General features: G+C 47.6%; 1 long non-coding RNA gene across 1 annotated transcript in view; it reads right to left on the minus strand.

Annotated features, from left to right (window-relative positions):
* Nucleotides 1–14180, minus strand: part of LOC310685075 — a 129064-nt gene that overhangs the window by 65674 nt on the left and 49210 nt on the right. The gene's annotated exons all lie outside the window — the stretch shown is intronic.

Consider the following 14180-nt stretch of genomic DNA (forward strand, 5'->3'; position numbering starts at 1 on the left):
CTGGGAGACCAGGGGGGAAGAGAGCTGCTTGCAGCAGGAGGGGGAGGCCAGCTGGCTACTTGATCTCTGCCTCTTGACCCCCCTCCTCTGCAGCCTCTGGACTGCTCTCTGCCACAGCCTCTTCCGGCTCACTAAACCCAGTTGCCTTTTCCCTCTGACCACTCATTGGTGTCCCACCACCAACCCCCTGGCTCTCAGTCTTCTTCCCCTGGGGGTTCCCCACCTGCTGCCTCCCACCACTCCTCTGCATCCAGCCAGTTCTGCGTAAGCTTGCTGCTTCTGCTGCTGCCGCCGCCCTTGTGGGTGATGCTCTCCTGCCACCAGTCTTCACTGAGATGCAACTCCCAGGCTGATCAGATTTTGGGCAAGGCAGGGTAGGGAACCCATTTTATCGTCCTGCTCAGGCAGCAAAATGTCTTGAGCCATCCCTGAAGAAGAGTCTTCCTGAGCATTATTTCTCAGAGCTGTTAAGAACCTTGAATAATAATATTAACCACTTGCCCTCTTGTCCTGGAGAGCAACTGCTGCACCGGAGCTGACTAAAGTTTGGTCTGCTCCTGCTGCTTTTCACTGGAATTTTTTTTGCTGTGATACATCTGGAGGATAAGGCTCTGCTTGCGCTGTGACACCACTGCTGGAGGCAACATGCCTTCTGAATGCAACTTGCTATGGGTCACAATTGAGGAGAGGGCTCGTGCACTTGCTCCTGCTTGTGGGCTTCTCAGAGGCAGCGGGTGGCCACTGGGAGAACATGGTGCTGGACCAGATGGACTTTGCGGCTGATCCAGCAAGGTGATTCTGCCCCTGACCATGTTTCTGAAGTCTCCCACCCCACACCTCAAAGAAGAGTTGGGATAGAGAGGTTACAAATATCACACCACCACCTTCTCTCTGACTGTGGCAGTTGCTGACCCCCCCCCCCCCCCGTGGTGGAAACAGGTCAAGCAGGAGGCCCTGTGGTGGAAAAGGTCAAGCAGGTTGGACTTGGCGGCATGGTTGGGCGTTGCTCTCGGGTGAGCCCACCTGCCTCCTTCCCTGTTCCAGTTAGCTCAAGATCTGCATGGTTGCGTGACTCCCCCACCCCAGTGGCACGGCTTCCGTGAGGGGGACCAGAGTCTTTGCACCATGCCCAGCTCTCCCCACCGCCAGGGACTCTGCCCAGTCAGATCCAATAAGCGTTCACCACTCTCCCGCTGCATGGACTTTGAGGGGGGTCTTGCATATTTCATGGTGGTTCTTGCTGTGACCCTGGACCCACGGCTCCTTGCCATAATCTGCTACCCTCCTCCCAAATGGATTATTTATGGCAGTGTACCCTCAACTTAATGGGGAAGCAACGGGTTTTCCGCTACAGTGCTTGGGTGAATGAACAAGGGCTTTTACTTCTCAATCTCCCACTCCTCCTGACTGCAAAATGTGCTCCAGGAGATCAGGCAGAGTTCAACTTCCTTCCTTGAAAGGTGGGCTACCTATGTAGGTGGTGGATGAAAGTCTGGTTGGGTAGCATTTTTTAAGCAGTGTTTTTCCTGTTGGAGTCACCAGTGTGAGAAGTTGCAGGCAGCTTTACGTGCAGCAATTGCATGTTGATAGCCCTCCTAAAAGACAAAGTCCAGCAACTGGAGGAACGTGTAGCTACGCTCCAAAGAATTAGAGAGCTGGAGCTCTTCTTGGAAGCAACAGAGCACACCGTCTCCACCAAGGAGGAGACAGGGGACTCCCCTGAGAAGGAGGCTAGTTCACCAACACAAGAGCCCGATATGTGGAGAAACGTGACTCAAAGAAGTAGGAGGCCCAGGGTTCGCTCTGATAGTCTAGAAATACACAATCGCTTTGAGGTCCTCTCCCCTAGCATGGAAGACAAAGAGCAGACTCCATTTGAGGATCTCTCCCTCATTACAGTCGATCACGTATATGAAGATGAGCAGCAAAGTCAGTCCTCAGGGCATGTGCAGGCGACCTTGGAACGGACCGCTCACGGAAGAACCCTGACCAAACCTAAGAGAAGGCGTGTAGTGGTGATAGGGGATTCCTTACTGAGGGGAACAGAAGCAGTGATCTGTGGGCCTGACAAGATGTCTCGGGAAGTGTGCTGTCTCCCCGGGGCTAAGATCCAAGATGTAACTGAACGACTGCAAGGAATCATAAAACCCACTGACAAATACCCCTTCCTCTTGGTTCATGTGGGAACCAATGACACTGCAAGCAATAGCCTCCAGAAGATCAAAAGAGACTACGAGGCTCTGGGCAGGAAATTGAAGCAATTAAATGCACAAATCGTCATCTCATCTGTCCTCCCAGTTGAACGACGTGGCCCAGGGAGAGAGAGGAAAATAGTGGAAGTAAACAGCTGGCTTCGCAAATGGTGTAAACAGGAACGGTTTGGATTCTTAGATCACGGACTGCAGTTTCTTGAGGATGGACTTCTGGCAAGTGATGGGCTGCACCTCACAACGGTTGGGAGGAATGTTTTTGCCAAAAAACTAAGAAACCTCATCAGGAGGGCTTTAAACTGACTAATGCGGGGGAGGGAGACATTGCTCCTGAAGGTAGGAGTCTATTAATTGATGAAGATGATCATCCAAATGTCATAGACCAAATGGAGCAAACAGCAAGCAGACCTAGTGGTGGGAGGAAAAAATCCTTAAATAAGAGACATGGGGGAATGACTAATGGACTTCAATGTCTGTACACTAATGCACAAAGCATGGGAAATAAACAAGATGAGCTTGAGCTCTTGGTACAGCAAACTAAATATGACATAATAGGCATCACTGAAACCTGGTGGGATAAGTCCCACGATTGGAATGTAAAAATGGAGGGATACAATCTATTTCAGAGAAACAGACCAGACAAGAAAGGAGGAGGAGTGGCGTTATATGTCAGGGATGTGTATACCTGTGAAGAGATCCAAGATTTAGAACCTCAAAGCCAAAGTGAGAGCATTTGGGTCAAAATTAAGGGAGAGAAGAATAATAGTGACCTCATTGTGGGAGTTTACTATAGATCCCCAAGCCAAACGGAGGACATAGATGATGCCTTCCTGGAACAGATGGCCAAGCATGCAAAAGGAAGGGAGATAGTAGTAATGGGGGACTTCAATTACCCAGATATTTGTTGGATGTCAAACTCAGCCAAGAGCATAAGGTCAAACAGATTCCTCACTGGCCTTGCAGACAACTTCATTGTCCAGAAAGTGGGAGAAGCAACAAGAGGAACAGCCATTTTAGATCTGGTCTTAACCAATGTCGATGACCTGGTTAATGGGGTAGAAGTGGAAGGATCATTAGGCGCAAGTGATCATGCTCTTCTGAAGTTTACTATACAACGGAAAGGAGCAGCCAAGCATACTAGGACTCAATTTCTTGACTTTAAGAAAGCCGACTTCATAAAACTTAGGGAAGTGCTGGGTGAGATCCCATGGACAGTAATACTAAAAGGAAAGGGAGTTCATGATGGCTGGGAGTTTGTTAAGAGGGAGATAGTAAAAGCACAACTTCAGGCAATACCAATGAGACGGAAACATGGAAGGTGCCTAAAGAAGCCAGGGTGGCTATCTAAAGAACTTTTAACTGAGTTAAGATTAAAAAAGGATGTGTACAAAAAATGGAAAAGGGGGGAAACCACCAAAGAGGAATTCAAACAAATAGCCAGCACGTGTAGACACAAAGTCAGAAAAGCTAAAGCACAGAATGAACTCAGGCTTGCTAGAGAGGTTAAAAGCAACAAAAAAGGCTTCTATGGGTATGTTCGTAGCAAAAGGAAGAACAAAGAAACAGTGGGGTCACTCAGAGGAGAAGATGGTGAAATGCAAACAGGGGACACAGAAAGGGCTGAACTCCTCAATGCCTTCTTTGCCTCAGTCTTCTCCGATAAAGAAAACAATGCCCGACCTGAAGAATTTGGAGGAAATGATTCAGCAGAGGAAACACAGCCCAGAATAACTAAGGAGATAGTACAAGAATACTTGGCTAGTTTAGATGTATTCAAGTCTCCAGGGCCAGATGAACTGCATCCAAGAGTATTAAAAGAACTGGCAGATGTGATCTCAGAACCACTGGCAGTCATCTTTGAGAATTCCTGGAGAACAGGCGAAGTCCCAGCAGACTGGAGGAGGGCAAATGTTGTCCCTATTTTCAAAAAGGGGAAAAGAGAGGACCCAAATAATTACCGCCCAGTCAGTCTAACATCAATACCAGGGAAGATTCTGGAGCAGATCATTAAGCAAACAATCTGTGAGCACCTAGAAAGGAATGCTGTGATCACCAATAGTCAGCATGGATTTCTGAAAAATAAGTCATGTCAGACTAACCTGATCTCATTTTTTGACAGAATTACAAGCCTGGTAGATGAAGGGAACGCAGTGGATGTAGTCTACCTTGATTTCAGCAAGGCATTTGACAAGGTGCCCCATGATATTCTTGTAAAGAAGCTGTTAAAATGCGGTCTTGACTATGCTACCACTCAGTGGATTTGTAACTGGCTGACTGACCGAACCCAAAGGGTGCTCATCAATGGTTCCTCTTCATCCTGGAGAAGAGTGACTAGTGGGGTGCCACAGGGTTCTGTCTTGGGCCCGGTCTTATTCAACATCTTTATCAACGACTTGGATGATGGACTCAAGGGCATCCTGATCAAATTTGCAGATGACACCAAACTGGGAGGGGTGGCTAACACCCCAGAAGACAGGATCACACTTCAAAACGACCTTGACAGATTAGAGAACTGGGCCAAAACAAACAAGATGAATTTTAACAGGGAGAAATGTAAAGTATTGCACTTGGGCAAAAAAAATGAGAGGCACAAATACAAGATGGGTGACACCTGGCTTGAGAGCAGTACATGTGAAAAGGATCTAGGAGTCTTGGTTGACCACAAACTTAACATGAGCCAACAGTGTGACGCGGCAGCTAAAAAAGCCAATGCAATTCTGGGCTGCATCAATAGGAGTATAGCATCTAGATCAAGGGAAGTTATAGTGCCACTGTATTCTGCTCTGGTCAGACCTCACCTGGAGTACTGTGTCCAGTTCTGGGCACCACAGTTCAAGAAGGACACTGACAAACTAGAACGTGTACAGAGGAGGGCAACCAAAATGGTCAAAGGCCTGGAAACAATGCCTTATGAGGATCGGCTAAGGGAGCTGGGCATGTTTAGCCTGGAGAAGAGGAGGTTAAGGGGTGATATGATAGCCATGTTCAAATATATAAAAGGATGTCACATAGAGGAGGGAGAAAGGTTGTTTTCTGCTGCTCCAGAGAAGCGGACACGGAGCAATGGATACAAACTACAAGAAAGAAGATTCCACCTAAACATTAGGAAGAACTTCCTGACAGTAAGAGCTGTTCGACAGTGGAATTTGCTGCCAAGGAGTGTGGTGGAGTCTCCTTCTTTGGAGGTCTTTAAGCAGAGGCTTGACAACCATATGTCAGGAGTGCTCTGATGGTGTTTCCTGCTTGGCAGGGGGTTGGACTCGATGACCCTTGTGGTCTCTTCCAACTCTATGATTCTATGATTCTATGATTCTAAGTTCCAGGGCATAACACCTGTTTGCAACAAAGGGTCACAAAATTTTTTTTGCCATGTGAAATATGTGACTTTGGTCACGGTCTTTTTGTCCTCCTCTCTAGGGCTTTGTATACACAACCATTTTTGGCAGGAGTTCTAACCCTGGCAGTTAGTGCACTTTGCTTCCTTGAAGCATCCTCCCCAGTCTCCTCCAATGCGGTGCTCTCTAGTTGTTTTGGACCACAACTCCCATCGGCCCCAGTCAGCATGATCACATAGTGCTGGAGCGCATGGGGGCATGGCTGGTGGTGCCAGGCTGGTTAAAGCAGAGGTTCATCCAGGTGTTCGGAAAATCCAGAATGAAAATGCACAGAGGGGGCTGGGCTGGTGTGCTGGATCCACTGGAGCCTGCCTTGGCAAGTCCTGCTTTCCCTTTGTCCCTTAAGTCCATTTCTTCTTTGACAGGAAGGTTAAGAGAACAAATTGCCCCCCCATCCCCGCTTGCTTTGCCACTTAGATCAGAGGTGTGGAACCTTTTTCAGCCAAAGGGTCGCACTCCCTCATGGAGAGCCTTCCAGGGGCCAATGGTGGGCAGGGCCAGGAGTCGAAAGTGGGATGCTCACCATAGGCTACCTTTCAGCTGCCCAAAAGGCATACACAGCGCTCCATCGTTCATTCTGGCAAGTGAGGGGCACACTGATGGGAGGGCGTGGGACAGGACTGGTGAGGTGCGTGGCCATGGGGCAGCGCCAGCTCCCAAGCCCTATAGTGTGACATTTTGCCCTGCAATGGGTGAGCAACAGAAAGCAATGCTGCTGTTTCGATCTGATGCTATGAGAGAGAGAGAGAGAGAGAGAGAGAGAGAGAGAGAGAGAGAGAGAGAGAGTTGCATCAAGCGTGTTAAACCTGTTGCTCAAAATAACCTGTTCAGACCAAAATGGGAAAGGATGCCTTCTTAAGCAGAATTTACCTAGCTATGAATCCGGTCTCATAGCTCAAAGCAATAGGAAGTTAATCAATGCTAGAAGCAGATTCCCCTTCATGGATCACTGCCTCGTAACATTATACAGGAGGCAGCAACGAAAACCATCCCAATGAAAAGGAAATGCAAGAAAGCAAAGTGGCTGTTCAACGAGGCCTTACAAATAGCGGGAGAGAGAAGGCAAGCAAAATGCGAGGGAGATAGTGAAAGATACAGGAAATTGAATGCAGATTTCCAAAAAATAGCAAGGAGAGACAAGAAGGCCTTCTTAAACGAGCAATGCAAAGAAATAGAGAAAAACAATAGAATGGGAAAAACCAGAGATCTGTTCAAGAAAATTGGAGATATGAAAGGAACATTTCGTACAAAGATTACCATAATAAAGGACAAAAGTGGTAAGGACCTAACAGAAGCAGAAGACACCAAGAAGAGGTGGCAAGAATACACAGAGAAACTATACCAAATATATGGATGTCTCGTACACCCCTGGTAGTGTGGTTGCTGACCTTGAGCCAGACATCCTGAAGAGTGAAGTCAAATGGGCCTTAGAAAGCACTGCTAATAACAAGGCCAGTGGAAGTGATGATATTCCAGCTGAACTATTTAAAATTTTAAAAGATGATGCTGTTAAGGTGCTACACTCAATATGCCAGCAATTTTGGAAAACTCAGCAGTGGCCAGAGGATTGGAGAAGATCAGTCTACATCCCAATCCCAAAGAAGGGCAGTGCCAAAGAATGCTCCAACTACCGCACAATTGCACTCATTTCACATGCTAGCAAGGTTATGCTTAAAATTCTACAAGGAAGGCTCAAGCAGTATGTGGACCGAGAACTCCCAGAAGTGCAAGCTGGATTTCAAAGGGGCAGAGGAACCAGAGACCAAATTGCAAACATGCACTGGATTATGGAGAAAGCTAGAGAGTTCCAGAAAGACATCTACTTCTGCTTCATTGACTATGCAAAAGCCTTTGACTGTGTCGACCACAGCAAACTATGGCAAGGTCTTAAAGAAATGGGAGTGCCTGATCACCTCATCTGTCTCCTGAGAAATCTCTATGTGGGACAAGAAGCAACAGTTAGAACTGGATATGGAACAACTGATTGGTTCAAAATTGGGAAAGGAGTATGACAAGGCTGTATATTGTCTCTCTGCTTATTTAATTTATATGCAGAATTCATCATGCGAAAGGCTGGATTGGATGAATCCCAAACCGGAATTAAGATTGCCGGAAGAAATATCAACAACCTTAGATATGCAGATGTAACAACCTTGATGGCAGAAAGCGAGGAGGAATTAAAGAACCTTTTAATGAGGGTGAAAAAGGAGAGCGCAAAATATGGTCTGAAGCTCAACATCAAAAAAACGAAGATCATGGCCACTGGTCCCATCACCTCCTGGCAAATAGAAGGGGAAGAAATGGAGGCAGTGAGAGATTATTGGGCTCCATGATCACTGCAGATGGTGACAGCAGCCACGAAATTAAAAGACGCCTGCTTCTTGGGAGAAAAGCGATGACAAACCTAGATAGCATCTTAAAAAGCTGAGACATCACCTTGCCAACAAAGATCCGTATAGTTAAAGCTATGGTTTTCCCAGTAGTGATGTATGGAAGTGAGAGCTGGACCATAAAGAAGGCTGATCGCCAAAGAATTATGGTGCTGGAGGAGACTCTTGAGAGTCCCATGGACTGCAAGAAGATCAAACGCATCCATTCTTAAGGAAATCAGCCCTGAGTGCTCACTGGAAGGACAGATCCTGAAGCTGGGCTCCAGTACTTTGGCCATCTCATGAGAAGAGAAGACTCCCTGGAAAAGACCCTGACGTTGGGAAAGATTGAGGGCACAAGGAGAAGGGGACGATAGAGAACGAGATGGTTGGACAGTGTTCTCGAAGCTACCAACATGAGTTTGACCAAGTTGCAGGAGGCAGTGGAAGACAGGAGAGCCTGACGTGCTCTGGTCCACGGGGTCACAAAGAGTTGGACACGACTAAACAACTAAACAACAACAACAGAAGCAGATTAATGACAAATCTTACCACTAAAGTCCAAATTGCAAAAAGTCCCTCCAGGGACAAAGCGCCTTCTCTGTGGTGGCACCTAAGCTGCCGAATTTGGTCTGGACAGAGGTGTGCCTGGAACCTTCTCTGTACACCTTTTGGTGAATGCTGAAGATGCACCCTCTGCCCTGCATGAGATGTGTATTTCTAGAGAAAACGCACCCCCTTCCAGTGACTGTCATTTCACTAAGCTGTTTTTAATGTATTTGTTGTGACTTGCCCAGGGACCTTATGATGAAGGGGGCCCAATAATAATAATAATAATAATAATAATAATAGACTTCCCCTCAACCTGCTATGTACATATTACCTTTAAAGCGCGTTGAGAGCACACTGTCTTCTTCTTAAACATTTCTTGGCACTATAGTTTACCCGTCACAGAGCTACAATTGCCAGCAACACTAAACATAATTTTCTGAGGGGGCAGGGAAGATGTGCTTTGAAAGTGCTTCAAGGGTCTAGTGTGTGGGCTGCCCTCCCCACTTTGGGAAATGACACGAACAGGAGTGAGGCAGGCAATTAATTTCAGCACCGTTTGTGCCTTACAGAATCTGCTGCCACCAGAGCCGGCCCTACCATGAGGAGGAGTGAGCATCAGCCTCAGGCAGCAAATGCTGGGGGGCAGGCGGGCGTGGAGAATGGACAGGGCTGTGGGTACTATGACCTGCACTCCCTAAACTAGCCTGCTGCCCTCGGGTGCAGGAGAGGCTGGCTGCCCCAATGCCAGAGGAGAAGGGGCAGTTGGCTCCCTTGGTCTCAGCTTTAGAGCCTGTTATGGAGGAAGAGACAATCTTGTCCTTTGCCTTGAGCCAGTCCTGGTTGCCACAAGATGTGGCAATGGGTGCTAACAGAGAAGGCTTTAAAGGGGGGTTATAGGAGTCCTCCAGGAAGTTGTCTATTTACTATGGTGATGAAATCTGATCTTCACATTTAGAGGCACTGAACCTCTGGGCACTATTTGCTGAAAAGCAGACAAACTGCAAGAAACGGCTCTTGCATCTGTGACCTCTTTGTGACAGACCTGGGGGCGTCTGGCTTGCCTGCTGCTGCCGAAAGGAAGATGCTGGACTAAGTGGATGTTTGATGAGCTGCAGTTTTAAGAACTTGGGCTTGAGTTTGTTTCTCCCTCCTCCCTCCTCTTCCTTTCTCATCATGTGCCAGGACTTTATAGGCCATGTGCTTGTGCTCAGGCAATGTCTTTATACCAATTTTTGTAAGCTGCGCCAAAAGCCTTTTTGACTGAAGGGTATTGTCAGAGCTGGCTCCAGGTCCCAGCTCACAGAGGACCAACGCTAGCCGGTAGTAATGTACAAAAGTCTTTATTGAAGTACAGTTTCCATTCTCAAGCCGTAGCGCCCCAGCTCTACGTCTAGGGTTTAGACCGGCGAAGCTCCATCTGAATCTCCGCCCCCTGTACACCAGTTTAAGATTCTAGCCTTACTCCACCTCTTCCGTCTCTCCTTTCTCCTCTGGGTCCTGCTACCCCCCGGGGTCCCTTCCTTCCTGGATTCTTCTGAAGCTGACGTTGACCCCCCTGACTCCTCCCGCTCTTTTCGGCGGGCTTTGGGACCTGGCTCCCTATCCGGGCTGCCAACTGCGCCGCCCTCCGGTACATTTGAACTTGGCGCGCGCGCCCAGCCTTCGACCTTCCTCTCGACCGTTTCCTCGCTCCCCAATGTAGGCGTGGCCAGTCCTGTCTCCTGTCCTTCTGCTGGCAGCGCGCCGCCTGATCCCGATGCCTGGGACTCCTCCCCCCTACTGCACTCTGGTGTGGACGCTGGTCCTGATTTCCAGCTGCTGCTCTCTGAGTCCCCTCTGGCCCCTTCTTCCTGGGGTGTCCCCCTAGGCACCCCCCTTGCCCTTACCATGGGAGCCTCTTTCTGTGAATCTTCCGATTCGCTGGAAAGACTCAGAGACCTCGGACCGCTGTCATCGCTGACATTTCCTTCGGACTCCTCCCCCTCGCTCTCCATTTCCTGTGCCTCTGCTCCTGAACCCCTGACAGGTATTAAATGCCATAAATAAATAAGATCCCGGATCCAACAGAGCTCCTAGAGAGAAGGAGGGCAATATTCAATTTTGTCTGCATTTTAATGAGAAGTTCTCTACATTTGCACTTCTTGAACCAATATTCAATCCAATATACAGCTATCCTTCAAACTTCACACTTCTCTGAATTTTTGCAATACAGTTCTCCAACCACTGTGTAAAAACTTGCATATATGACTGAAAATAACATACAGTGGTACCTCAGGTTAAGAGCTTAATTCGTTCCGGAGGTCTGTTCTTAACCTGAAACTGTTCTTAACCTGAGACACCACTTTAGCTAATGGGGCCTCCCACTGCTGCCGCACTGCTGCTGCGCGATTTCTGTTCTCATCCTGAAGCAAAGTTCTTAACCCGAGGTAATATTTATGGGTTAGCGGAGTCTGTAACCTGAAAATCTGTAACCTGAGGTATCACTGTATAGAAATGCACATTAGAAAAAATTGCTTGCAAAAGAATGAGTGCATTAGTCAAAACTGCATTCTAAAACATGTTTAATTGCATAAATTTGCACGAAAATACTAAAGAATATATATATATGTTTAACCATAAATTGCTGCAGAAATGTGGAAAACTGAATTTAATATTGAAAACAGAGGAAACTGAGGGACCCAGAAATTACCAGATTTGCCCATCCCTACCTAGGAAGAACTGGAGCCCTGGAAGAGCACCTTAAGGCATGCTGAGCGGAGACTAGAGGGAAGGAGCTGAACCCCCTCCTCCTCATGTCCTTGCGCAGAGGGGGCAAAAGGTTCGTGGAATTACCCAGATTATGTCACGATTGTAACACGCTGATTTGTAAAACCTTCCTTAATTATTTAATGCCCTTCTGGTGAAATGGCAACCACCTCTGGGAGGGTGAGGGGGAGGTCAGTGGATTATGAACTGTGGTTGAACCTGTTCCTGTCATCTGCGTGCTGCATCGCTCAGGACAGTTTGGCGCCTAAGGCAGACAATCCAGCTGACAAGGGCAACAACCCAGACTCATTGTGAGCTCAACCCACGGTGTGCGAGTGCAGTAGGCCAGGCCTGGCCAAAGGGGTGGCCCTCCAGGTGTTGTTGGGCTCCAGCAGCCAGGTGTGATGGGAGTTGTAGTCCAACAACTGCTGGAGAACAACAGGTTCCCCTGCCTTGATGGACAAACAAACATACACCTGCTCCCCTTTGCCAATCTATCCATGATTCTGAACAGTGAAAACACAAGAGCAAGCAGCTGCTCGCCGTATCAGGATTCCTGCATTGCAGGGGGTTGGCCTAGATGACCCTTGGGGTCCCTTCCAACTCTACAATTCTATGGGTCCTCAACTGGTGGGCCAGGAGGCCCCACTGGACAGCAGCTACCAGGCCGCTGACTAGTTTGGAAAAACTCCTCCTAACAACAGAGGGAGGGACACAGTAGAGGGATGGTATCAAACCACAAATCCCCACACCACAATTAAAAATTACTGGGAACATGACATAGGATTTGAAATAAACCCTACCCAATGGTCAAAATGTGGTCTAAACTACCACTTAAATCCATCTCAAGCAAAAAAAGAGAACTTCCTATGAAACCTATCTACAGATGGTACCTAACACCAAGGAAATTGTCACTAATACACTCAGAAACCTCATCCAAATGCTGGAGAGACTGCACCTCCATAGGCACATACCTCCACATGTGGTGGGAATGCCCCAAAGTACAATCCTTTTGGATAGCAGTGCTGCAGGAAATCCCCAAAATAACAAAACAGGTAATAGAAGTAACTCCAGAATTAGCCTTATTAAATACCTTCCAAGATAACAATGCAAATGCACATGACAAAGAACTCATAAATCATTTATTCTCAGCAGCAAAAAACATCGTAACTAGACACTGGGAGGACCTATGAGGACCTATGAGGAGTGAACACTGGTACCAAAATGTATGGGAAACTGCCCTACTAGAAGATATAACTAACAAACTTAAATTAGCATGAGGACAAGCAAAGGATGATGCCTTCACCCCAGTGTGGTTCCCCTTTATCACATACACAGCACAACAGGACAATGACCTATCCCCCCCAACAGCATTTGAATCAGTATGATTAACCTGATCCAACAACCACCCCCCCCCCCACACACATACAAACAAGCTACACTGCAACCAGCTGAACACAACCAACCAAACTTGGGACCCACTAACCTCTCACAATGTCTCTCTATATCTCTATACCTCTCTATACCACAAGGGCCTACCCATGTGATGCTGGCATAACCCCTGCACCATGGGTAGGCAAACAAAGGCCCAGGGGCCAGATCCGGCCCAATCACCTTCTAAATCCGGCCCACGGACGGTCCAGGAATCATTGTGTTTTTACATGAGTAGAATGTGTGCTTTTATTTAAAATGCATCTCTGGGTTATTTGTGGGGCGTAGGAATTTATTCATTTCTTTCCCCAAAATATAGTCTGGCCCCCACAAGGTCTGAGGGACAGTGGATTGGACCCCTGCTGAAAAGGTTTGCTGACCCCTGCCCTAGACTAACACTAATCAGTAGAATGAAAGAAAAACACCCCCATCTCCCTCCCTCTTTCTCTCTCCCCTCTTTCCCCCCATTGTAATTTTAACGGCTTATTTGTCTGTTTTGTAACACGATAAAATCTTTAATAAAAACTAATTTACAAAAACTGCCCCCCAAAGAATAATGCCTCGTGGGGAGAGGTAGGAAGCAAGGCCCAGTCCATCGCCTTTGCAGAAAGAACAGCTCCATCGGGCACTTCCTGCCTCTCAACTCTGAATGGCTATTTAAAAATTGGGGCCTGGGTTTTATTTTTATTTTTCCTCTTCCCTCCTTGTCCCTTGTGTATTTCTTCTTTTTTTTTTAGACTGTAAGCCTGTGGACAGGATCTGTCCTGTTTTAATTGATTATATGTGACAGTTGGGAGCTTTTGGGACTGGAGAGTGGAGTGCAAAGCTCTAAGTAAATAAGTAGCGTCGTTATTATTATTATTATTATTATTATTATTATTATTATTATTACTGCAAAGTTGGTCCCATGCTACCCTGCATGTTTGGACTAAGTGGGAATTCCAGGTATGAAAAGGCTGGTGTCCACTTCTCCCAACAAGCCTTTGAGGAGTTACCAGCACACTTCATGCTTATGTGCCTCCTTTCATGAGATTAACACCTGCTACTCATATGCTGCTTCAAGAGTGTTCAGCAAAGGCGTCCCATGGATGTGCATTTAAAGCACATTTCTTCTCCCAAGAATCCTGGGAATGGCGGATGGTTAGGGTGTTGGGAGCCGGAGCCGTCTTTCCGATAGGGCTTAGTGGTGCGTCGCGCCAGGGCGCTGGCCTCTCGGGGGCGCCCCAGTGAGTGGGGGAGCTGTGCGGCTTTGCCAGCGGCCTCCCCTTTCCTTGCATGCCTGCCAGCTGCGCCCCGCCAACTATATGGCTGGCGGGCGTGCAGCTTCCTTCCCAAGCCTCCGCAGGAGGTTAGTGTATCTCACCCATGCTCAGAGATCTGCTCTGTTTGCCAATTTGCTACTGGGGCCAAGTTCAAGGTGCTACTATTAGTATATAAAGCTCTTAACAACTCGGGGCCGGTTTACCCGTGAGATAACA

The sequence above is a fragment of the Podarcis tiliguerta genome (genome assembly GCF_965153285.1).
Source record: "Podarcis tiliguerta genome assembly, chromosome: 8".
Lineage (NCBI taxonomy): Eukaryota > Metazoa > Chordata > Lepidosauria > Squamata > Lacertidae > Podarcis > Podarcis tiliguerta.